This window comes from Giraffa tippelskirchi, chromosome 5, assembly GCF_054371585.1.
Source record: "Giraffa tippelskirchi isolate mGirTip1 chromosome 5, T2T-mGirTip1v1.2.pri, whole genome shotgun sequence".
NCBI lineage: Eukaryota > Metazoa > Chordata > Mammalia > Artiodactyla > Giraffidae > Giraffa > Giraffa tippelskirchi.
Genome location: NC_137279.1, coordinates 160388072 through 160413027, shown reverse-complemented (window position 1 = coordinate 160413027; position 24956 = coordinate 160388072). Strand labels below are relative to the sequence as shown.

Genomic DNA, 24956 nt, shown 5'->3' with positions numbered 1-24956 from the left:
CCATGTTCTTAGGGACTTTAGAAAATTCCACTTTCTTCATCTACAAAATGGAAATATAATAGAACCTATCACACAGGGTTATTGTAAGTATTCAATGTGTTCATATAGCTAAATAACAAAAGCATGATGCCAAAAAGCTTTCAGCCTACGGTATTGATTGTGTGCATGTGTACACATACTAAGTCACTTCAGTCTTGTCCAACTCTTTGCAACCCTATGGACTGTAGCCCTCTAGGTTCCTCCGTCCATGGGATTCTTCAGGCAAGAATACTGGAGTCAGTTGCCATGCCCTTCTCCAGGGAATATTTCCAAACCAGGGATTGAACCCCATCTCTTATGTCTCCTGCATTGGCAGATGGGTTCTTTACCACTAGCACCACCTAAAGATGGTGTTTAGGCTTCGTTTATTTTTCTACTGACTCATTCTTCAGACATCTTGTTGAGAGATTTCTATGTGTCAAAAATGAGATTAGAGGAGGTAGAAATGGAACTATTTGTTCTCTCTCAACTTCTTATTAGCATCCTCAGGGTGTATAGTTCTAATCCTAAGTATTTTGAGGTTCTATTTTTCTTCTCATTAATCCCTTCACCAACCCCCACAATCTTTATATCTTTCATGGAGCATTTCCAGAGACTCTTATGTGATCTTCCTGATTCTTGCTGGACCCCATCCATACAACCTTCACTCTGATGCAAAAGAGAACATTCTAAAACATGTCTTATTCTGTCATTCTCTTACTCACATTTTGGTTTCTCTGCCCTATGTAGAATAAAGCATGGATTCTTAGATCCTGAATAGATATCAATGTCATGTTATCTGCTGATTTTCTCTCTAGTCTTATTTTTGACCACATTTCCTTATAAACATCCTTTCCTATCAGCTTTACTGAAATACTTAATATTTAGAAATGTTTTATGTACTCTCACTTCCCAGTGTTTAGGAGGACTAGTCCTTTTGTCTGGAAAATGCTTTTTTGAGCACAATCCATTTTCAAACTGAACCAGTTTTTCTATCTTGCATGCCCTCTCCACTACATAGTTCTAATTTGAGCATAGAATGTTTGGTATCAGGTCTCTTTATGTTTAAGCCTCCTGAGTTATATTGTAAATCTTTGGAAGTTTCTTACTGTTATTATATCACTGTCAATTTCTCCCTTTGTCTGTTAATATTTGCTTTATCACTTGCTGCTACTGCTGCTAAGTCACTTCAGTCATGTCCAACTCTGTGCAACCCCATAGACGGCAGCCCACCAGGCTCTGCCATTCCTGGGATTCTCCAGGCAAGAATACTGGAGTGGGTTGCCATTTTCTTCTCCAGTGCATGAAAGGGAAAAGTGAAAGTGAAGTTGCTCAGTCGTGTCCGACTCTTCGCAACCCCATGGACTGTAGCCTACCAGGCTCCTCCGTCCGTGGGATTTTCCAGGCAAGAGTACTGGAGTAGGGTGCCATCGCCTTCTCCTCTTTATTACTTAGGTGCTCCTGTATTAGGTGCATGTAAGTTAACAAATGTTACATCCTCTTCTTATATTGATCCCTTATTGTTATATAATGCCCTTCTTCATCTTTTTTAATATACTTTGTTTTAAAGTCTATTTTGCCTGAAATGAGCATTGCTACCCTACTTTTTTATTTCCATTAGCATGAAATGTCTTTTTTCATCCCCTAACTTTCACTCGGTGTGTGTCTTTAGCTCTGAAGTGACTCTCTTGTAAGCAGCATGTAGATTTTTTTCATGTAAAAATGCACTGTATGTCTTTTTGATTGGAACACTTAATCCATTTACATTTAAAGTGATTATTGATAGGTATGTCTTTAATGCCATTTTGTTACTTGTATTCTGGTTGTTTTGCAGTTCTGCTATTTTCTTTGTCTTTCAGTTTCTTTCCTTGTGTTTTAATGATTTTCTTCAGTATTACATTTGTGTTCCTTTCTCTCTAGTTTCTGTGCATTTTATTGTAGGATTTGATTTGGGATTACCATGAGGAACATATATGTTGACCTATAACTTCATCTACTTGTTTTAAAAAGATAGTCATTTAAGTTCAGATACATTCTAAAAGATCTACATTTTTATTCCCTTCCCCCACATTTTATGTTTTTGATGTCATATTTTAAATCTTCATCTTTATCCCTTTACTGGTTATTATAGTTATTGTTGATTTTACAATTTCATGTCTTTTAATCTTCATACTAGCTTATTAAGTAGTTGATCCTCAGCTCTTATTATATACAATATTTTACTTTATTAATGAGATTTTCCCTTTCCTATGTATATTTACTTCATGTTATGGCCTTTTTTTCCTGCTAAGAGAAGACTCTAATATTTATTTTAAGGTAGATTTTGTATTGAACTCTTTCAATTTAGTTTGTTTTTGTTTCTCCTTCAACTCTAAGTGATAATTCTGCTGGGTAGATTACCCTAGGTTGTAGGTTCTTCCCTTTCAGAACTTTGAATATATCATGCCACCACTCCCTTCTATTGATTACAACATTTCTCCAAAAGAATCAGCTGATAGTTTTGTGGGAGCTACCTTGTATTAATATATGCTTTTGTATTTCTCTTGCTGCCTTTAGAATTCTCTCTTTAACTTTTGCTATTCTAATTATGCTTGTCTTATTGTAGGTCTATTTAGGTTCATCTTTCTCGGGATCTTCTGTACTTCCTCTACCTGGATATCTATTTCCTTCTTCAGGTTTGGGTAGTTTTCAGTCGTATGTTTTTGACCCCCTTCCCCTGTCTCTTCTCCTTCTAATGTCTTGAACTATTTTTTCTGGTAAATCGTTTATTTCTATTTCATCTTTTTTTTTTTTTCAGGTTTTTGTTGTTATTGTTCTTTCACTTGAAACAAATTCTTCTGTCTTCTCATTTTTCTTAAACTTTCTTGGCCTCTATGAAATTAGGCGAAAAAAACAGTTGCCTATTACAGTTTCATAGTGGTGTTCTTCTTTCGGAGCATTTCTATCCAGACTGCATTTGCCCACTGGCTTTGGTGGACAAGCTGGATATGATATGAACACAAGTTACATCTTTCCCAAGAGTGTGCAGATAGTTATTACCTTGGTAGAATGTGGTAGAAAGCCACAGATGAAGGGACAAGGACTAGATCCATGCATGAACTGGGGCTTCTTTTCAGCTCAATGGCTGTCACTGACTTATCATGCTGAGATTAGGTCCCAAGTTACTTGGGTAGAAGTCCTGAGGGTTGTGTCCATGCTGGCTTTCTTCCCATTAACTTTTGGAAGATCCCCTGGAGAAGGAAATAGCAACCCACTCGGTATTCTTTCCTGGGAGATCCCATCAACTGAGAAGCCTGCCGGGATGTAATCCGTGGGCCTGCAGAGAGTCGGACATGACTTAGCAACTAAACAACATCACCATTAGGTTGTTGAGAAAATTAAATGAATTCAAATAGTGTCTGGGATACAGTGATGGTTGCCAAGCTATAATCGGTATTCAGTTAATGGTAGTGGTAGTGGTCAAAGTTGTTCTAGTCACTTGTATTAGACATTTCCATTGCACCAAGGGACATCCATTCTCATGGGGAGGCACACTTGTACAGCACAGAGGGAAATGCATATTGACTAGCATATAAACACTGTATTATCAGAGTGTAAAGGAGGACTGATCCAGACCAGGAGTTTCAGAAAGGCTTCATATGTTTTTCCCTTCTAGGAGTCTCTAGTACAAGGTCATTACCATTGTATCAGAGGGATCACACCACTTAATCAATAATTTAAAAAGACAACCAACTTTATTTGTCTTAGAGACCATATAACCTAGAGGAGGGATGCCTAACCTCAGATCATCAGTGACCCTCTAACTGTGTGCAGAGTTTTGTTGATTATGTACTTATGTCTGTATTTCTGGGAAGAAGGGCCATAGCTTTTATCAGGTTGCACTAGCATCCTTGCCCCAGAGCAGAGCAGTGCTAGCCCAGGAGAGGCTAGTGTGGGTGCTAGGCATGGGTGTAGGCATAGGCCAGGGCTGCAGTCAATGACCAGACTACTTCTGGCTGCAGTCAGTGGCCTAACCTACTGTCTGAGTAAGCACCCATAGAGGTTGCCCTGTCTTGATCAAACATTGCTCTGGATCTGAGCTGCCTCTTTCCCTGCAAGCTGAGCTCTCCCTTTTCCACTGATACCCTTGCTCTGGTGTACAGCTAAGCCACAGAGCAGGAAAGGCCAGTGCTGGCACTTGGCAGAGGTCTGTGCATGGACTATGATGGTTCAGTCATAGTTAAAGACCTAGACTGCTTCTGATGCACTGCTTGTGTAAATGCCGTAATGACTGCCCCTGCCCTGGTCAGAGGTTGCTCTCAGTCTCAGTCACTTTTGTGCCACATGGCTGAGCTCTCCCCAGACTACCACAGCCCTTGCCCAAGTGTAGAGCTGCATTGTGAAACAAGGAGACCATGAGCAGTCACTTGTCTCAGGCTGGGGCACATGCCAGGAGAGTCACAGAAGATCAGCCAGCTTCCTGTGCTATTTCAATTCACCATCTCTGCCCTGTTGTAGGAGTAAGTAAGCATGTGCATGCTCCTGGTGAGCAGATTCCAAACTTCCCACAGCCCTTATGTTAATCCCAGTGGCCCTCCATCCAACCAAGAGGAAATCAGATCCCAGGGCTGGGACCCAATGTGCAGCTCAAACTGCTTACTCCCCAGAGAGGGTCTCTACCTTTGTAAACCCTCTCCCCTTCTGAGTCCATCTCCCAATGGTAAAGGTCCTGACATGATCATTTCTCTTCCCTTCCTACCAGATTTCCCATGGATGTTTCTTACAGCCTTGGCTGTATAGGAGTCTTCCTGCCAGTCTCCAGTTAGTTTCCAGTGAGGATTTTTCCATGTTTATATGTCTTTTAGATATGTTCATGGGAGGAAGTAATTTTCGTGTCCTCCTACTTTGCCACTCTGACCTCTTTCTCTATACTTAATGTTACATGTCAATATATCTCAATAAACCTGGGGGAAGTGTGAAGAAAAGAAAGTCTCAGCAATTGCAAATCTGACGCTAAAGAAAGTCTCTGATTCAGGACATTTCTCTCAATCTGGCTTTGACTCTCTTTAGAACCCATCTTGTTTCCACATCTTCTCTACCTGGATTGGGTATCATATTACTTGAATTGAAAAAGGATGATAAACCTGTTACTACTCAAAAAGAAATTGCATTGAAGGTCATAATTTATAAAATTCTGCTGACAAGTTTTACCAACAATGATAAAAGTATTAAATACAAATATGAAACTTCTCTCTGTTATTAACACTGTTAGACAACTGCCATAATATCATGAAAGTGTCAATAGATGACAGATTTATGTATAATAGAGAAAGGAAAATATATGTAAGTAAACGTATATATTCAATGATATTCTTGGCAGATAAAATCAGAGTTCATTAGGTAATTTTGCTCTCTGCTCCCTGCCAAACTCTTCATAAATTTCTACTGGAATCAATTACTTAGTATACTACTTTATATCAACTACAATTTGTATTCTTTCCCAAATGTTTAGTAACTTTTTATAAATATAATATTTCAAAAAAGGAAAGTGCAACATCTCAAGTCAACTGTAGCTCACATATAAATCAAATAATACTTTTCTAAATTTGTATTTGGGCTCAACATGTTACAAAATACTTTAACATTAAATCTCATTTGATTTTCTCCGGGATAGATATCCTTGCCTTACCAACTTGGGAAGTCTTAATAACTATAATGAACTTATTGACTGAAATGTTTTGTTAAAATTGGGTTGTAATAATCTATTTATTCTGCTGCATCAAATGATATTTTCCATCATTTACTGTAGATTTTCCTTAATCTATGCCTCTTATGTCTTTTATATGTGAGATATTATCCTGATAAAAGAATATGGATTTAACAAGTAGCTGATGGATTAATGTCTGTTTTTTTTGCTTGTATTTAATGGGGCTAGTGTTGCATAATTTCTCCTTTGACAAAGCCTCTGAATTATCAGCTATGTATATTAATCTTGCTAAGGCTCAGTTCTCTCACTTGTAAAGTGGGTAAATAAACGTTACAGAACACGTTCCTTTTATGATTTAATTAGATAATCTATGTGAAATTCTGAGCACAGTGCTAACTAAAATTGAACAAAGAAAGAAAAAAAGAGAAACAGCAACTGCTGTTCTCTTTCAGAAAATAGATTGGTTTCCAATCACTTCAGTTATTTTGATGTCTACTTGGGGAAAAAATGTATAAATTACAAGAAACATATATTTACACTGCAGAGTTAAATGTGAATGGACATTCTAGTAACTTCTGTAACCAGCTTTTTAACTCTGTCTTCCGAATGCTGACCTGTTGGCTTAGCAGCTCAATCATTTGTTGTTGTTCAGTTGCTCAGTCATGTCTGACTCTTTGCAACCCCATGGACTGCAGCACACCAGGCTTCCCTGTCCTCCACTATCTCCTGGAATTTGCTCAAACTCATGTCCTTTGAGTCAGTGATGCCATCCAACCATCTCACCTTCTGTGGCCCCTTTCTCCTCCTGCTCTCAATCTTTCCCAGCATCAGGGGCTTTTCTAATGAGTCAGCTCTTTGTATCGGGTGGCCAAAATGTTGGAGTTTCAGCAACAATCCTTCCAATGAATATTCAAGGTTGATTTCCCTTAGGGTTGATTGGTTTGATCTCCTTGCTGTCCAAGGAACTCTCAAGAGTCTTCTCCAGCACCACAGTTTGAAAGCATTAGTTCTTTGGCACTCAGCCTTCTTTATGGTCCAACTTTCATTTCCATGCACGACTACTGGAAAAACCATAGCTTTGACTATGTGGACCTTTGTCAGCAAAGTGATGTTTCTGCTTTTTAATATGCTGTCTAGGTTTGTCATGGCTTTTCTTCTAAGGAACAAGCATCTTTTAAGCTCAGTTATCAAAAGGCATAATTAGGTGGAGAGACCTGAAGGCAAGTAGGTGGGCCATACAGTGGCTCTCAGGAGCAGAGATGAGCGAAAACTACCATGGTTTTTTGTGGACATTTTATCAACCCCAATGTTCATGGCTATTTGTATAGTGTGTTTACTGAGAGTCTGGAGTGATGAAAAACAGAATTTGGGGTCATAGTAACTTGGGTACAAATCCAAGTTTCTTATTATCTGTTTGCTTTCAGGCAAGATAATTAATGCCTTTGGTTCCTTTCCTTATCTACAAAATGGAGATAACAACACAGTTGAGTTTCACAAAGGGTCACTATATAAAATAAATCCTAAATATACATCATCTTTTGCACTTAATGGTTGTTCCCCTGATGTTAGTCCCTTTCATTTCTCAGATTAATCTTCATGATCTCTTCCCTCCCCTCCTTCCACAACTATAAAATTTCCCTTTATAATCCAATAATCTGACTCATAGTAGCTCAGTCTCATTACTTGGTCCCAATACCTCTACTGCATATCTGTGCGTTATAAAGAGGAAAGCAAACTACATACAAACAATGAAACTTGCAAAGAGGGGGAACTTTGCAGTCAGATGTAGTTGTGCTCCAAGTCCTAGCATCACCACCACCAGCTGTGGATTCCTAAGAAAATTATCTCATATGGCTAAATCTCAGTTTCATTATCCTTAAAATGATTTACGTGAACTTACTTTCTTGTGTTGTTGGTGAAATTGGCTTCCCTGATAGATCAGTTGGTGAAGAATCTGCCTGCAATGCAGGAGACCCCGGTTCGATTCCTAGGTCAGGAAGATTCCCTGGAGAAGGGAAAGGCTACCCACTCCAGTATTCTGGCCTGGAGAATTCCATAGACTCTTCATGGGGTTGCAAAGAATCAGACATGATTGAGCAGTTTCAAAATTGGAAATAGTACATGTTAAATACCTGGAACAAAGCAGACTATAACAGCTATCTCTGACCTCCTTACTTTGTTTTTCCATGAGACATGTATAAAAGTATATACAAAATAGTACATGCTTGAATGAAAAAGTAGATCCACAGACCAACTCAGGAGTGGAGGGCAGCTTGCTCAAGTTGGTAAAGGGATTCATACCACAGTGGAGTTTTGACTTAGAGCAGTGTGTGGTGATGGATCAAGTCAATCACTGTAACATGTGGGATAGCCTGGAGCTTTGAATGGTTACTTAAAACAGCTGTTAAAGTACATTCTTTCAAAAAAAAAAAAAAAGAAATAAAAAAGCATCAACTGGAATTGTTTAGCCAGGCAAAGTGTTTGCATTAACCAAAAAGCTGCCCTGCCTGCATATCTACTATTAATTGGATTAGATGCAATCTAGCCATCAAGTCTTGATTTATTATGTATGTGAGTAAGTCAAATGGCTTTGCAGGACAGACAGGCAGATGTTGTGAAAAATAAATGGGTAGGATTTTGCCCAACAAATACTTTATCTCCCAAATGTGGATGTCTTGTTTGTAGGCCATTCATTCATCCATACATTAAATATATTTCTAGGGTGCTTGCTATGTGTCAAACTCTAAAATGGGCTCTGAGTTCCCAAAGATGATGAAAATAGAATCCTTGCCCTGAAGGATCCCATCATGCCATGGTGTAAAGCTTATAAGCAGACAATTACAGTACAAAGAATTGAGTGCAATGTTTGAGACATATCCAAGTGTTTGGGAAGTACAACAAAATTCCTTATTCATCCTTGGAGAGTTGGAGATCTCAGAACTGAATCTTTAGTATTTGAGGATAGTTCAAAGTTAGGAAAGCCAAGCAGAGAGAGAAATCATTCTAGGTAGAGGGCATACCATGAGCAAAATCATAGTGGCATGTAAAATGTGTGGAAATATGGAAGTATATTGGGAAATAAATGTAAAAATATTTCCCATATTTTCCAAATATGGAAAACGTTCATTGTTGTGAGCACAAGAAAGATAGGTATAGAGGGAGTGGTACAGAAGTGAGTGTAGGTAAAGAATGATAGGTATAGAAGTGAGTATAATAGACAGTCTTGGAGGGTTTTGTAGACTAGGTGAAGGACCTTGGAAATTATACTTTAAGAATATTCAGAGGTTTTGAAGCTTATTTTGCATTTTAGAACATTTTGGTGATGGATATATGAGAACTGCATTTGAGGGAGAATAAAATAATGGTTATTATTTTCATACAGGAGAGAGATGATAAGAGTGAACTTTGGCAGTGGAAGTAGGAATGCATAGAAAGATTAGGATTCAAAAGAGATTTAGACAAGGAAATCTTGAGGGATTTAGTGAGAACAAGACAGAAGTATGCATGGCTCTCATCTTCTATATTTAGTGAACAATCACTGTATAATGGCTTATTCTATTTCTGTTCATTCTATTACACCATAAACCGCATGACAGCAAGAACTAGATCCATTTATCCCTTGACATATTAAGAGCAGTTTGTATAGTTGCTAACACATGTGAATGCTCAAGAAATATTTGTTGAATCAGTGTATGACAGAAAATAAAGGGTAATTAAATGATTAGAGGGAAGATGCTGAACCCTACATTGGATGTGTTGGTTTGCAAATTTCAATGAAACATACAGACAGATGAATAGCGAGTGTTTGTGTGTATAATCAAGGAGAACTTGGTCAGAAATGGCTGAAATTCTGTCTGATGACTATATATCTCTTACACAGGTAGATCTCTTCTTTATTGATTATCCATTGAATGCATTTTCTGGTTGGTCAATTTATCTTTTTTCACTTGATTCATTTCTGAACAGAAACACTTCTTTAGTGCTTGGGCTAAATGAGAGCTTCAACTATACAGCATTAGATTTCTGCTCTATAAAAATTATACAATCTGGGGAATAAGTCTGAGTTCCAGAGGTTTAGTCATGAATTTTAATTGGCTTCAGGAATGCTCTAAGTTAGTCCTGAAAGAAAAAAAAAAAAGATATCCTCCCCAGATAGATAAGGAATAACAGGTTGGAAAGTAAAATAACTGAACTGGAAACTGACCAAGACTAATGACTTCATGCAAATGTTAATTTGCTCCATATCCAGGAAAAGCTGTAAATAGAGTTATCTGAAGCCATAGAAACCTGGCAAATAATGTGTGGCCATGTTGGCAAATGCTGACATTAGGACGAGTTTACAGAATCAGGTAGGAGCTCAGCCTGAGGTCATCATCAAAGAAGCTACACTTGCAGTGTTAACATCACCCTACAGGCAAGGGCTATAATTGATTAATGATGTCTGCCATGGGCATAGTATAGACTGATAGTACTTGGGTCAGGTATTTGCCATCACTGATGTAGACACAAGCCATGTGAAGACAGAAGAAAATGAATTACTGAAGCATGCGAAGAGCCTAAAAAGGCATTTGATGGTGGTACTTATTTTATAATATGCATGCCAGGTGGACATTTCCTGGAGTCCTCTAAAATGGAAGCACTATACTTAAATGATGATTTTTATCTTTGAAAAGTTTGACCATTAGAAAATTTTCCTATAATCTAAGGCAAAGCAGGCTTAATATTTATTGTCTTGAGTTGTACTTTTGATGGCACAGGGCAAGTTAATCTTTTTGTGTGTGTTCAATCATGTCTGATTCTTTGAGGCCCCGTGGACTGTAGCCCGCCAGGCTCCTCTGTCCATGGGATTCTCCAGGCAAGAATACTAGAGTGGGTTGCCAGTTCCTTTTCTAGGATCAAACCAGTTCCCACCCCAGGGATCAAACCCGTTCTCTTGCATCTCTTGCATTGGCAGGCAGATTCTTTCACACTAGTGCCACCTGGGAAGCCCAAACTTAATCTTTAAGATTAAATAATATCCACATGAATAAGCCCAGAGGTAACTGAGTGATCTGACTTTTCTTTGGGAAAAAATAGAAAACATTTAATCAAAATAATCCTATGTCAATTAAGTTATCAGAAGTCAGAGTCTTATCTCCTGCTTCCTCATTGGCCAGTGTCTATAGTTTCTGTGGAAAAGAAACCTGTTTTCCTGTTTTCAGAAACTATATTTAAAGTGATCCTGAGGTCTCTTTCGGTTCATTTAAGAGTCTTTTTTTTTAAAAAACTAGTCTATGTTTATGGAGATCTACTATGTGCTCAAATATTGGGCTTAGTTTTTAAAGTAATATGCCTCATTGTCCCTGCCTTCATGAAGCTTTTCACACACCAGGCAGTAGCACCACTTGCTCTCCCTTATCTGATGCTTTTCTAGTCAGAAACCATCATCTACAGTGGTTCCCAAATTACAAGACCTAAGGGGTTGTCCTCAGAAAAGAACCTAAATAATTGTCTTACTTCCTCATAAAGTTAACAAACTTATTCAGGTGTATAGCTGGGTTATCTACGCTCCTTGTTTCCTTTTGATCCCAAAGAAGAATCCATTAGACTCTTGATGTCACAATGCCTGGCACTCCAGAGAAGGTGGCAACCATAAGCATTTCCTTATTAAAAGGGAGCCATGTTTTTTATCATGTGGCCTGACTTTCCCTTGATCATGACTGATTGGTCCAGGGGTGGCCATCTAACCCAAAGAAAGAAAATTGGTAAGTTTACCATATATACACTGGTGCAACAGCTCTGTCTGGTAATGATGACTTCATGGACCAAATAGATTCCTTTGGAAATCTGAGTTATAGATGTGAGAGGATGGTTGTTTAGTCGATTCTGGGAGAAGAGAGAAAGGGAATATATCATGAAAAACAGACTCAGGAAAAGAACTGAGTCATATTGATAGCAGAGAGCCCCATTATAAGAATTAATCGATGCCTGCTTTTAAAGGGAAAGGAACTACTGAAGGGTCCCCTTGAGCTACTAAAGGTGTCATCTGATTACTGCAGTTATTATTCTGTCTTAAATATAGCCCCATCTTCATGAGGATCAGACATTTGATTGATATTCCTATTATCTATAGTCCATTTATATACTTACAAAATGTATCTGCATTCATACCATATTTTGAAACAAATGAGTCTATTTCTTATTTGACCACAAAAATTTATCTAAGACACATTTACACTCAGTTTGTTTTAGGCACATTTACTCCAAGCATGATGGGCAGTAACTCATCATGAAGCATCTTGTGAAATTCCAGTAAGAGAAGATTCCCACACACAGCACTATGCCCTAAGGAGTGACAGTGACAAATGACTGTACCCAAAGAAGAACAATAAAAACTGTGATCCATCTCATATAAAGAACATCTGAAGGCTGTTGACGTGATAAGCTTAAGAAAATAAAAGGCTTAGGAGCCAGTGTAGCTAACTACAAATATATAAAGACTAAGTATAAAAATGGAGCCTCAGGCTTGTTTTATTTGTGTAAGAAGAGAAGAAATAAGATCAATGCATGGAGACACATGAAGATGGATTCTATTTAAATGTAATTATTGTGACCTTCCGATCCATTTCAACGTTATGACCCACCTCAATTTGCCCCCGCCACTGCCAAACCCTACCAAAAAAATGGACTAGCTGTTTAAGCTAGTAAGATCTAGATTACTAGAAGGGTTTAAAAGTGGCTGGGTGTCTATTTCTTTTTCATACTGGAGAGGTTGTTTCTGCATGACTGAGAATTTGAAAGAGATAAGTGACAAGGTTGCTTCCAGGCCATGACTCCATATCAAATGGATTTTAGATTTTAAAACTAAGAATTGACCTGAGGAAGAGATTTTTTATTTTAAAGCTATCAGGTAAAATAAAAGCAGTAATTTCACCAGAATAAGTGGACACCAACAGTAACTCATAGATAGAATACCAAGTACCACCTAAAGAAAATGTCTCACTGGCATAAAAACATTTGTCTCTATTATTTGCACAGCTATTTTTAATTTTTAACAGATCTTGAAAGATTAAAAGAATCAACAAATTTCCAGAGAAACTTTTTAGATTGTTACCTTTATTGGAGATAGAAAAGTATTGGGTTTAATCTATAAACTTTGATGTTTTTTTGTAATTCAAAATAATATCCTAAATGTCTGATAGATTATTTTTAATCTAGGAAGGTCTGAAGTGTTCTATTGATTGTAGCTTTATGCAATAAACATTCAATTAGGAAGAATAACTTCAGTTGTAGTAGTTTTGGACTAATCTTAATGTAATTATTCAGTTGCTGAATAAAAAATTAACTATATATATTAAGTAAAATGGTTATTGAAAGTATAGAATAATGATAAAAATAATATACAGACTTTTATTTGAGTAAAATGTATCATTGAGCAGAGAAATAAAGACCCTTATTGGTTACTTAAAGATGTTTGAAACTCACTTTATCCATCTCCCAGGGAACAAAATATGTCTACATTCTAGTAGCAGAATAGATATTTGGCTCTGCCTCTATGTTATGTGGCTACCATTGAAGGGTCTAGACAGTAGAGAAAACACCAAAATTTAAGCACTGTTAGTAAATTCCCAAAGTTCACTAGCCCTCATGCCTTTCCTTCTCATCCTCCTCCTCCCTCAGTCAAACCACTTTCTTTGAGAGATAGCTTATTTAAATGTTGCATGGTGGTCTTTAGGGACATGCTTCCATATTGTGACTTTCTCTTTTGCTGCACTTGTAATTAGATGCAACCATGTGACTTTCTTTGACTAATGGATTTGAACACAAGTTTTGTGTGCATCATTTTCGAGCTAACAGCATTTATTTGCTAATCCTAAAAGCTCTAGAACTCTTTTCTTTCTGCCATAGCAACATTAAGTTTCCCATTCAGCCTGGGTAGTAAATAAGTGCAATGACAACGCAGAGGGAAATCTCTAAGGGAACCACACTGCACAGGCAGCATGAACAGGGGTTCTGCCTATTTTATCCAACTGAGAGTTTGGAGTTTTCTTGGCGTGAAAATGTAACATAAAAATCCTGATTATAGATATTGAACTTTGTTTCCTTAGGGAACATTGTTAAGTGTGAAAAGTACTTAGGAAGGGTAGTGATGGGAGGAGTCTGACTATGAGAATCCAGGACTTAGAAGGAAGATTTAAAAGCCTTTGACCTATGGCTGTGTTAGTCTCAGATGAAAAGAGAGTGGAGAAAAGAGCCATGAAGTTTGAACTTAAGAGAAAGATAAACATTAAAAAAAATAACCTTCAGCAAGTTGGTGGCACCAGCCTTATTCCACAGGGGCTTAAAAAGTACTTGTATGAGTGAATGACATGGGAAATTTGCTCTCATTATAGATGTTGACACCGCACCTCAGTTTCTTTTAGCTTCAGTGTCCAGAGCAACCCCATCCTAGTAGTTGTTGGTAAAAAAATGATTCTTATAATAAAAGTGCAGATTGCTCCAAGTGCGTGCAGGGGTGAAGAAACAAGCTTTTAGTGCCCAATCCCCTTCCCACCACAAATGCTAGAGAATTAACTTTGAGAGGAAGGAAACATTTATTAAAAACTAATTAGGAATACTTTAGAAATAAAGCAACTGATTTCAACAAAGAAATTATTTATGGATTTATAGTTAAAGTTATTTCTGAATCCTGTGCTATGTATAGATACAGTTCCCACAGAGATCAAGGCAATATAGAGGATTTAAAGCCCTTTTGACAGAGCATTGAACTTCAAGTATTGGCACACTAATTTTAATAATTGCCCAACACTTTAAAAAATGCATTAGAAAGGCAGAAGCAGTTTAGCCTGGTGGAAATAGCACTAAAAAGGAATTCAGAAAGTTTGTGTTCATCCTAGGTCTGCCGTAGACTAGCAATATGGCCTTGGACATGTCGTTAACCATCAGCGATACTGTTTCCCAGATATCAAATGAGTGGGTTAGAACCAGGCGGTCTCTGAAATCCTCATAGCTTCTGAGTGCTGTGATTCTCTGACCCTTTGATTTGGTGTTTATTCCCCCGTCTGACATTAACTAGCTTGAACAAGTCATTTAGTATTTCTGGACTTCATTTGCCTCTTGAGAATAATAATAGCTTATCTGCCTGAAGGAAGGGGCTGGAACCCATTATCTCTCAAAGTCCCTTCGAGCCCTAACATACTTTTCTATGAAATAAATATTACGGGAGCGCATTATTATGTCTGTTAATGTTTCTACCAGTGGTGTTGATAGGAGCCATATGAATTTTGAAGAGTGAAAGAGCTGGAAAGTAGGGAAGAGAGGAGATAAAGAAGAAGAGATAAAGAAGCACAAATGAAGAGATGATAGAGAGATGAAGGTAATGAATCTAGGCAAGGAGGAAGCCTGGCTTTGACCTTTGCTTTGTCTATTGTTTAAAATGCTTTCAGTTACAAAGCAAAACAAAGACATCAGTAAAAACACTGATGACCAAAATCAAACTAGTTACAAATAGACAATGTATTGCCTTGTGAATTTTACAACTTCAGAAATATGGCAGTTTTAGACATAGCTTGAACCAGAGGTTCATATGTTGTTGAGACTCCAATCTTTTCTCTAAAATTCTCTTAGCTCTGCCTTCCCCAAAGGTTGACGTTCTTACACTGGTTCCCTCATGGAGCAGTTTCAGATTTTGTTTTATTTACATTATACTGTCCACAGAATATACTGCTTTTATTTCTTCATTTCAATTGAAAGATGCTTTGTTTTATTCACTACTATATTCTCAGTGTCTCGAACATTGACATGCACAAAGAAAGCCCTGAATGAATATGAATTAAATGAATGAATAGTACATAGCTCTTAAGGTTTTTATAAGACAATGTAGATAATACATATGAAGCACATGCCTGATATATAATAAATCTCCAATAAATGGTAGTCAAAATACTAGGCAAGTTAGCGTGAAGTTCATATAGGAGGAAAAGAAGATAATAGGTGACATTTATTAAGTATTAACAATATGTCAGGCACTGTTCTAAGACCTTAAATAAAATAAATCATTTAATTTTCAAACAATCTTAGAAGGTAGTGATCTTACTTTTCCCATTATCTAGATGAAGAGATTGAGATGCAGAAAGAATGTGACTGGACCAAGTTTACACAGCAAGGAGTCCTAAAGGAAATCAGTCCTGACTATTCATTGGAAGGACTGATGCTGAAGCTGAAGCTCCAATACTTTGCCCACCTGATGCAAAGTACTGACTCATTCGAAAAGACCCTGATGCTGGGAAAGATTGAAGGCAGGAGGAGAAGGGGATGACAGAGAATGAGATGGTTGGATGGCATCACCGACTTGATGGACATGAGTTTGAGTAAGCTCTGGGAGTTGGTGATGGACAGGGAAGCTTGGTTGCTGCAGTCCATGGGGTCGCAGAGTCGGACATGACTGAGCGACTGAATTGAACTGACTGACACAGCAGGGAACTGGAAAAACCTAGACTCAGACTCATTATGACAATAACACAAAAGTTGTAATCTTTCACAAAACATAGTAAACATAGTAAGTTCCAGTTGATGATGTATATGCTTCATGCTTAGTTGCTCAGTCGTGACTCTTTGTGACCCCATGGACTGTAGCCCACCTGGCTCCCTGTACATGGGATTTTCCAGGTTAGAAAACTGGAGTGGTTGCCATTTCCTTCTCCAGAGGATCTTCCTGACCCAGGAATTGACCGGGGTCCCCTGCATTGCAGGCGGATTCTTCACCAGCTAAGCTACCAGATGATGTATATATGAATTCCCAAATCATCATGAGTTTCTCAGCCAGTAGAGGAGGCCATCATGTCTTTTATATTTAAGCTTAACCTGTGTTATAAATTCTATAGTAGAGTATTAAGATATATTCTTTATTCCTTGACCTGTGGACTAACTTTTCCCCCATCCTCTCTCTCTCTGGCACCTGTTGGTAGAGGGAATTTGGAAGAGAGATGATTAACTTGATTAATTAGGTTGACTTACTCTCAACTCATGGTGGTGTGAAGAGAATATGGATTGAGGGGTAGATAGACTTCAGTTTAAATCTCAGCTCTTTGTGTTTTTCACTGAGTGAGAACATGGGTCAGTGTAATAATTTCTGGAAGGTGATCCTGCCATTTCTCCCTTTCATCCCTCCAGCCCTTATGTTAAACAAGAATTCATCATGTGAGAACTCATCAAACCATATGATCTTGAATTGAAAGAATAACAGGGAGTTTTCTTTCTTGGCCAAGGCCAGCCATGAACAGAAAGGCTATTACTTCTAGTCACAAAACAAGGTGATATATAGCTCTTTTGAAAGAATCAGTTGCTTCTTTGGGGCAATGGCCTGACCACATGTATTTTGATCTAAGACTCTGCATGGAGGTAGTGATTTATAAGGGTCTGCAAGTAGTATTAATAGTGGCAATTTCCTTTAATGCAGCATATTGCTGCCTGCCAAGTGACACTGGCCAATGGCTCATTACAGACAAACTGATTTAGAGAAAAGAGGTAGCTCTCCCTCAACTCAAGCTTATTTCAAAACCTTCAAGCCAAAGTATGACAACAAAGGTTTTGAAAGAGTCTAGTTGGATTAGGAGTGATTTAGTTTTCTCTGATTATCTAGTCTGTCTCCAGGAATGATTTTGGAGAACAAGGTCATAAGATACTAGTGACCTAATTTCCCTGCTACAGCAATAACTCTCCCCAAGCTCAGCATCATTGTTTCAAATAGCTAATACAATGTCTTACTCATAATATGTACTCAGTAAATACTTATCAACGATTGAATAAATGGATGACTATCCAGGTTACCTGATTTATGTAAGTCAGAAACATTGGGATGAAAAAGACCTTGAAGTGAAAAAAGTTATGACTTTGAACAAATGACTTAATTCCTAACTCACTGCCTCACTTTATCTTCTGTATCAAATGGATCATAAAGCCCTAACATTTTCCCTAAATATTTACATTTGCCCCTGAATTCTGGGCCTCCCCACCTCCTGCCTACACTTCCTACTTATTTTCCTTCACTCACATCTTTCCTCGTTTGTATCCATCCTCCTCGGGGCTGCCTGATGATCTGATTCAAATCTGATCCACTTCAAATCTTTCAGTGGCTCCCAAAAGGCAGGCTAGACTGTTGGTGTTTTCAGATACAAAAGGGCTTGTCTTTCAGAAAATGCTACTTTTTCTAAGAGGTCTTGATGGGCCAGGCAACCCCATCTTATCAAAGCTGACTCTACTCACTGTACAGGGAAAGGATCACCCTCCCCGCTCCACTCACCCTCCCCTTTTCTCACCACTGTGCCAAGTACACAGGGAACTCTCTTGACCTAGATTATAGATCTATCAGCTAAAGGGGAAACCCAACTGTCATTTCCAGTTTCCCCCGGAAGCTTTGAATAAGACAGAGAACTGAGGTGACTGATTCCACTTTACATTTTGCTGGGAGCAAAATGGTATGCTCTGAGTTTTAAGCACTGAGAGCCCAACATTTTCCCAGGCATGTTTCACCCTCAATTTTTCTAACCTCTTACTATCATGGGGGAAATTTAATCCATATGTTTCTGGTTCATTTACACTTAACTCATCAAAATGTTGTGCTGTAAGAGCGATTTGATGTCAAGGAAGACTTGTGGGCCTCATTTATACATGTCTTTTCTTTGAACCAGGAAGTTAAGGTTTGCCAGAAAAAGCAGAAATCAACATTTTAATGGCTCCTTCTTTTTCTAAAGTGAAACTTTAGAACTTCTTACAATGTGAGAACTTCTAAACCCAGAACACCAGGGTTTTATTGCTTATCCATCAGTGTGCTGCTCTCTAATCCTTTTTCCTTTCTCTCCTTACCCCCAGCCAGACAGCATGCCGCCATTCTTAAAGAACATTTGAGAAATGAAGAGTTAACTGGGGAAATGGGAGTAGAAGCAGGGGGCAAAAAAAGAGTGACATGGAATTTCAGAATCCTGAAAGTTGAAGTAATTGACTATGGAGGACTTCATATGTCATCCAGGATAAACACATTTCCTTCTGACTTGCTGAGCTAATGGAGATGAGTATAACACCAAGTGGCTTACCCTGCAGACATCAATTAAGTCTCTGATAATTGAGATATCTTTGTTGGTCACTCTAGACCAGTACTGTCCAGTAGAACATTCAGCAATGATTGAATGCCCCATATATATGCTGTCTGTTAAACTAGCCACGTGCAATTATAGAGTACTTACAGCATGATTATTGTGATTGAGAAACTGAGTGTTTAATTTTGTTAAAAAAATATTCAACTGAGAAAATGTGGAGATCTAACTGGCTTTATTAGATTATTCATGAATTAGGCAACAACAAGCTCAAAACTGCAATTAGGTTAAGTATTATATCTAGGTTTGATATCATGGGCTTTAGCCCAAGTGACACTATTTGGAGTCTGTGGTTTTTCTCTTTAACAGTTTTAACTAAATTAAATTTTAAAATTAAATAGCTAATTTGGATAGTGCAGCTATGGACTCTACAGTGATGAAACGACCATAGCACTTTAACATTTTTGCTACCTCTTAAAATATATTAAGGCATTTATGATGTATCATAGGGCTTCCCTGGTGGCTCAGATGGTAAAGAATCTGCCTGCAGTGCAGGAGATCTGGGTTTAATCCCTGATTTGATCCCTGGAGAAGGGAATGGCTACCCACTCCAGTATTCTTGCCTGGAGAATTCCATGAACAGGAGAGTCTGGCCAGCTACAGTCCACGGGGTCGCAGAGTCAGACATGACTGAGAGACTAACCCTTTCACTTTCATATGATGTAGCATGATAACTTTTTCGTATTAAAAAGTTGGCTAATATTTTCTGAATAAGGGTGGAAAAACCTAATTGAATCAAGAATATATATCAAAATCCAGTAACAGACACCAATCCAAAGTTTTGACTGACTTTAGTAATGGATTAATCTCTTAGAAAAAAATTCCTATGCATTGTATGGAAAACAACTAGACCCAGATAGCTTTATGATTACAAGTGATTGGAATAAAAGAAAATATACTTCTTTGGCAGTCAGTTCCTAGGGAATGTCCCATATTGTAGTCCTATGTTGTGTTTCTTTAATCATTTTCAAAACATTGATGGGACAGATGATACTTTTGGCATGTAATAATCCATATTCCCACAGATGCATGAAATTTACTTAAAAGGCTCATGACCATTTCTAATAGCTGAAAGAATACCATGTCTTAAAGTTGGCCTACACCACAAAGCTCCAATCTTCAGAACAACTGAAAGCTAAAAAGGGGAAGATTAAGGAGTCAACATATTGTTGTCTACTCTTATAAGGTAACTTTCCTTAGGGGCCTGTGAGTAAGAGAGAATTAGGCATATTGCTGTGGCTAGTGGCTAGAATGAGAACCAAAAACTGTCTTTATTTTCAAAATCAATTTTTTTTTAACACCAATCACAAAGAGTTAAGAACTCTTGAGGCAATCTGATTCCCCACAGTGAACCTCTCACACTCCATTTAAAAAATTAGAATCCTCTTCTCTCCACATGTTATAATTTTAGCCAAGTTGTAGAAAACATGCTGACTGTTCTTGGCTAGTGAGTACTTGGAAAAATCTCAAAATCATTCATTAGAAGTAAAAGGTATTTGAAATGCTATGAAACATTGAAGGAAAGTTAGGATTATGCCTGAGTGACTGGGGCTCATGAGTTACCTACTCCCTAACTGTATCTCAATTAATTAATTAAGTAACCAACCATTTCTTGTGCTCCTATCTTATGCAAGGCACACAGTGAAAGCAACTTTTATTGAATATTTCAAAACTTTATCCATTCATCTGTCTATTAATCCAAGAGCAATTTTTAAGACTTTGAGCCTAGGTTATACTCTGCTAGGCCAGAGACTGTCTATGTACTCAGGGGACTCAGTCATTAGTCTTGGTAAATTAAAAATATGAACTCACACTTGTGCTCAGTCTCTTCACACACGTCTGACTCTTTGTGACCCTGTGGGCTCCTCTGTCCATGGGATTTTCCCAACAAGAATAAGGGAGTGGGTTGCCATGCCCTCCTCTAGGAGATCTTCCCCACCCAGGGACTGAACCCACATCTTCTGCATGTGCTGCATTGCAGGTGGATTCTTTACTGCTGAGTCACTGGTGTGTGTGTTAGTCGCTCAGTCGTGTCCGACTCTTTGCAACCCCATGGACTGTAGCCCACCAGGCTCCTTTGTCCACGAGATTCTCCGGGCAAGAATACTGGAGTGGGTTGCCATTTCCTTCTCCAGGAAGGGGAAGCCCCCCAAATATGGACTACTCAATCTTAACATTGCTACTTGATTATGCCAAAGAGCCTCAACTAGGAAACTTTTTTTTCTCCCCACATATGCCTTGGAAATACCTTCTGTCAATTACCAAAATTCAGTTTTTACTCTTTTTCAATTAGCAAAGACCATGGAGCCCAGATGACTGCAGTGCTCAGTTGTGCTGCCTCACTTTCCCCTGGGTGTCACTATTAGGGAGGCTATGAATGACAAATATTTCTAAGAGGTCATAAATGGTATTATGCTTGCAGTTTTCTAGACATCTTCCAAATGGTATTTCTCCATAATAATCTTCAGTGAATAGAAGTTCTTTGAAATTAGACTAGAAATTAGCAGTGACTACTTCTCTTAGATCCCTACTTGTTGCTAACAATGTTTCTTGTTCCTATTTTTTCTATCTCTCCGGGTACTAGATTTTCGATATTTTCAGGTCAACTCTTCTACTGGGATAGGAGTTTGCATTCAGAAGTGCTAACTATGAACCAGATGCTGTTATCTAGGGGATCACCCCAACCCAGGGATCGAACCCAGGTCTCCCGTATTGCAGGTGGATTCTTTACCAGCTGAGCCACAAGGGAAGCTCACTGTGTTTTTAATCCACTGTCATAAAATTTCCTGTGAATTTTGTTATTCATGTTTGTTGTTCTCATTTTACAAAGAAAAGTGCTACTAGGAAAGGATAACTGACCCCAATTCATATAACATGTAATTAAAGGAGCTAAAGCATAGCGAACAAAGCTAGTGGAGGTGGTGGAATTCCAGTTGAGCCATTTCAAATCCTGAAAGATGATGCTATGAAAGTGCTGCACTCAATATGTCAGCAAATTTGGAAAACTCAGCAGTGGCCACAGGACTGGAAAAGGTCAGTTTTCATTTCAATCCCAAAGAAAGGCAATGCTAAATAATGCTCAAACTACCACTAAATTGCACTCATCTCACACGTTAGTAAAGTTATGCTCAAAATTTTCCAAGCCTGGCTTCAGCAATACATGAACCATGAACTTCCAGATGTTCAAGCTGGTTTTAGAAAAGGCAGAGGAACCAGAGATCAAATTGCCAACATCTGATGGATCATCAAAAAAGCAAGAGAGTACCAGAAAAACATCTATTTCTGCTTTATTGACTATGCCAAAGCCTTTGACTGTGTGGATCACAATAAACTGAGGAAAATTCTTAAAGAGATGGGAATACCAGACCACTAGACCTGCCTCTTGAGAAACCTGTATGCAGATCAGGAAGCAACAGTTAGACCTGGACATGGAACAACAGTTTCCAAACAGGAAAAGAAGTACACCAAGGCGTATATTGTCACCCTGCTTATTTAACTTATATGCAGAGTACATCATGAGAAAAGCTGAGCTGCAGGAAGCACAAGCTGGAATCAAGATTGCCGGGAGAAATATCAATAACCTCAGATATGCCGATGACACCACCCTTATAACAGAAAGTGAAGAAGAACTAGAGAACCTCTTGATGAAAGTGAAAGAGGAGAGTGAAAAACTTGACTTAAAGCTCAACATTCAGAAAACTAAGATCATGGCATTCAGTCCCATCACTTCATGGCAAATAGATGGGAAAACAGTGGCTGACTAAATTTTTCTGGGCTCCAAAATCACCACAGATGGTGATTGCGGCCATGAAATTAAAAGATGCTTACTCCTTGGAAGGAAAGTTATGACCAACCTAGACAGAATATTACAAAGCAGAGACATCACTTTGTCAACACAGGTCCATCTAGTCAAGGCTATGGTTTTTCCAGTAGCCATGTATGGATGTGAGAGTTGCACTATAAAGAAAGTTGAGCACTGAAGAATTGATGCTTTTGAACTGTGATGTTGGAGAAGACTCTTTAGAGTCCCTTGGACTGCAAGGAGATCCAATCAGTCCATCCTAAAGGAGATCAATCCTGGGTGTTCATTGGAAGGACTGATGTTGAAACTGAAACTCTAATACTTTGGCCACCTGATGTGAAAAACTGACTCATTGAAAAAGACCCTGATGCTGGGAAAGATTGAGGGCAGGAGGAGAAGGGGACAACAGGATGAGATGGCCGGATGGCATCACCGACTCAATGGACATGGGTTTGGGTGGACTCCGGGAGTTGGTGATGGACAGAGAGGCCTGGTGTGCTGCGGTTCATGGGGTCACAAAGAGTTGGACTCGACTGAGCAACTGAACTGAACTGAACGGAAAGCATAGCTTTGTTCCATGTTCTGTTTATCCTAAACTCATGCTTTCAATCTCTAGTCTATCCTAGTCATCTTACTACATAGCCTTCTTAGTAGGAAATTATCAAGGTGACGGTTTTTCAGATAACATGTTCAGAGGAACCATTTCTAGAAAACACACTAAAATACCAAAATTATAACATAGAATTATAAATATTTTTGCTAAAATCTCCTTGTGGCTCATACGGTAAAGAATCTGCCTGCAATGCAGGAGACCTGGATTCGATCCCTGGGTCGGGAAGATTCCCTGGAGAAGGAAATGGCAACCTACTCCAGTATTCTTGTATGGAGAATTTCATGGACAGAGAAGCCTGACAGGCTACAGTTCATGGGGCCGCGAAGAGTCGGACATGACTGAGCTACTAAGACTTTCACTTTCAATATTAGTGTTTTTGGAGAACTATAGATGGGATGACCTTTATAGAACCCTTGCTTTGTTATAATGCTAAAGCTGAGGCACACACTGAGAATATTATTATTAAAGAACATTTAGAGAAGGTGGACATTAATAAAGTCACTAGCTAAAATGCTAATAAACTATAAAAATAACTAATATTTGTTGAATGCTTACTATATGTTGCATGTGGCACTTTGTCACCATTTTCCCAGGAGCACAGAGAGACACTCAAGGCCGGTCATTTACAATGACCAGCAGGAATCAAACCCAGGCCTGTCTAGCTTTAGAATACATTCTCTCAACCTTCTACTATACCACTTTGAGACTGCAAGAGGGAGCACTTTATAGAATGTCAAGAACTATAGGAATATGAGTTGTTAAGCCATACACTTATATACCTCATTTTCTGGGTAGTCATCAGCTGAGTACTTTAGAATGTAATGCAAACGTGTAAGGATTTCTACCCTTATACCCCTCTTCATATAAGAATTTCTCAACAGAATCCATCACCTAACTGGAGCCCCAAATCACTGCTCCTAGATGGAAAAGGGATGAAAAACACATAGCTATAAAGTGAGTTCCTGACTCAGCAAAGAATAAATATCTGTTGACAGACCCTTAACTTCTTTACACCAGCAGAATGTGACACTAGAGAGGAAAAGCAGCTTAAGGAGAGGAGGAGAAAGATCAGTCTGATTTAGCATCACTATTTGTATTCCCTGTAAAGATCTTAAGGGCTGAGCCACACATCAGAAGGTCCAAGGGTCCTCACTGTCTATAGCTTGAAGTTTAATGCTTGCCAAGAACCAACCTGCATCAGTAACTGTTACCTACGAAGCTCTGATGGAAAGTGTGTACTAAGGAACATTGATCCATTCAGTAGGACCATAATTTTGTGAAAGGTAGTTAGTACTGTCAGGTGAGCCATAATATATCTGACCTTCAATCATAAATCAACAGCAGATAGAAAAACCACTGGACAATGTATCTCCTGCCACCAGGTTGCCCATAAAATACAACACGCTTCCCAGGGCGATCACAGATAGATAAAAGAGCGTGCTGTTTATATCAGCCCTGAATATCTGGGTTGGACTGAAATGAAAAGCCTTGGTAATCTTCCCATCCAAAAAAGCTTTGCTCCTTGGGCATACTGACATGTCGGCATCTGTTTTAATGCCACAGCTGCAGACCAGTGTCTGAAACCACTGACTGCCCTAAAAAATAGAAGTCAGCTTTCAATAGAACTAGCTCTTCCAAAGCCTCAGATGAAATGGTCCAAGTTTAATAATCCCAAGAGAGATACTGATTTGTTTCTTACCATATCAA

The 24956-nt window shown here is 38.5% G+C and overlaps 1 protein-coding gene and 1 long non-coding RNA gene across 7 annotated transcripts in view; one reads left to right on the top strand and one right to left on the bottom strand.

Annotated features, from left to right (window-relative positions):
* The window catches only part of LOC145505032 (uncharacterized), a 275419-nt gene that overhangs the window by 15069 nt on the left and 235394 nt on the right, over nucleotides 1-24956 (bottom strand). For 2 of the 6 annotated variants that reach the window (XR_014052718.1, XR_014052720.1), the window contains one exon: nucleotides 11459-11569. The exons of the other annotated variants lie outside the window; for them this stretch is intronic. The gene's annotated coding sequence lies outside the window, so the exon portion shown is untranslated. The remainder of the gene's footprint in view (nucleotides 1-11458; nucleotides 11570-24956) is intronic. 6 annotated transcript variants of the gene reach the window in all.
* On the top strand, nucleotides 11311-16251 carry LOC145505036 (uncharacterized). The gene is made up of 2 exons (XR_014052728.1): nucleotides 11311-11448; nucleotides 15796-16251. It is a non-coding gene; the product is annotated as an uncharacterized LOC145505036 (long non-coding RNA).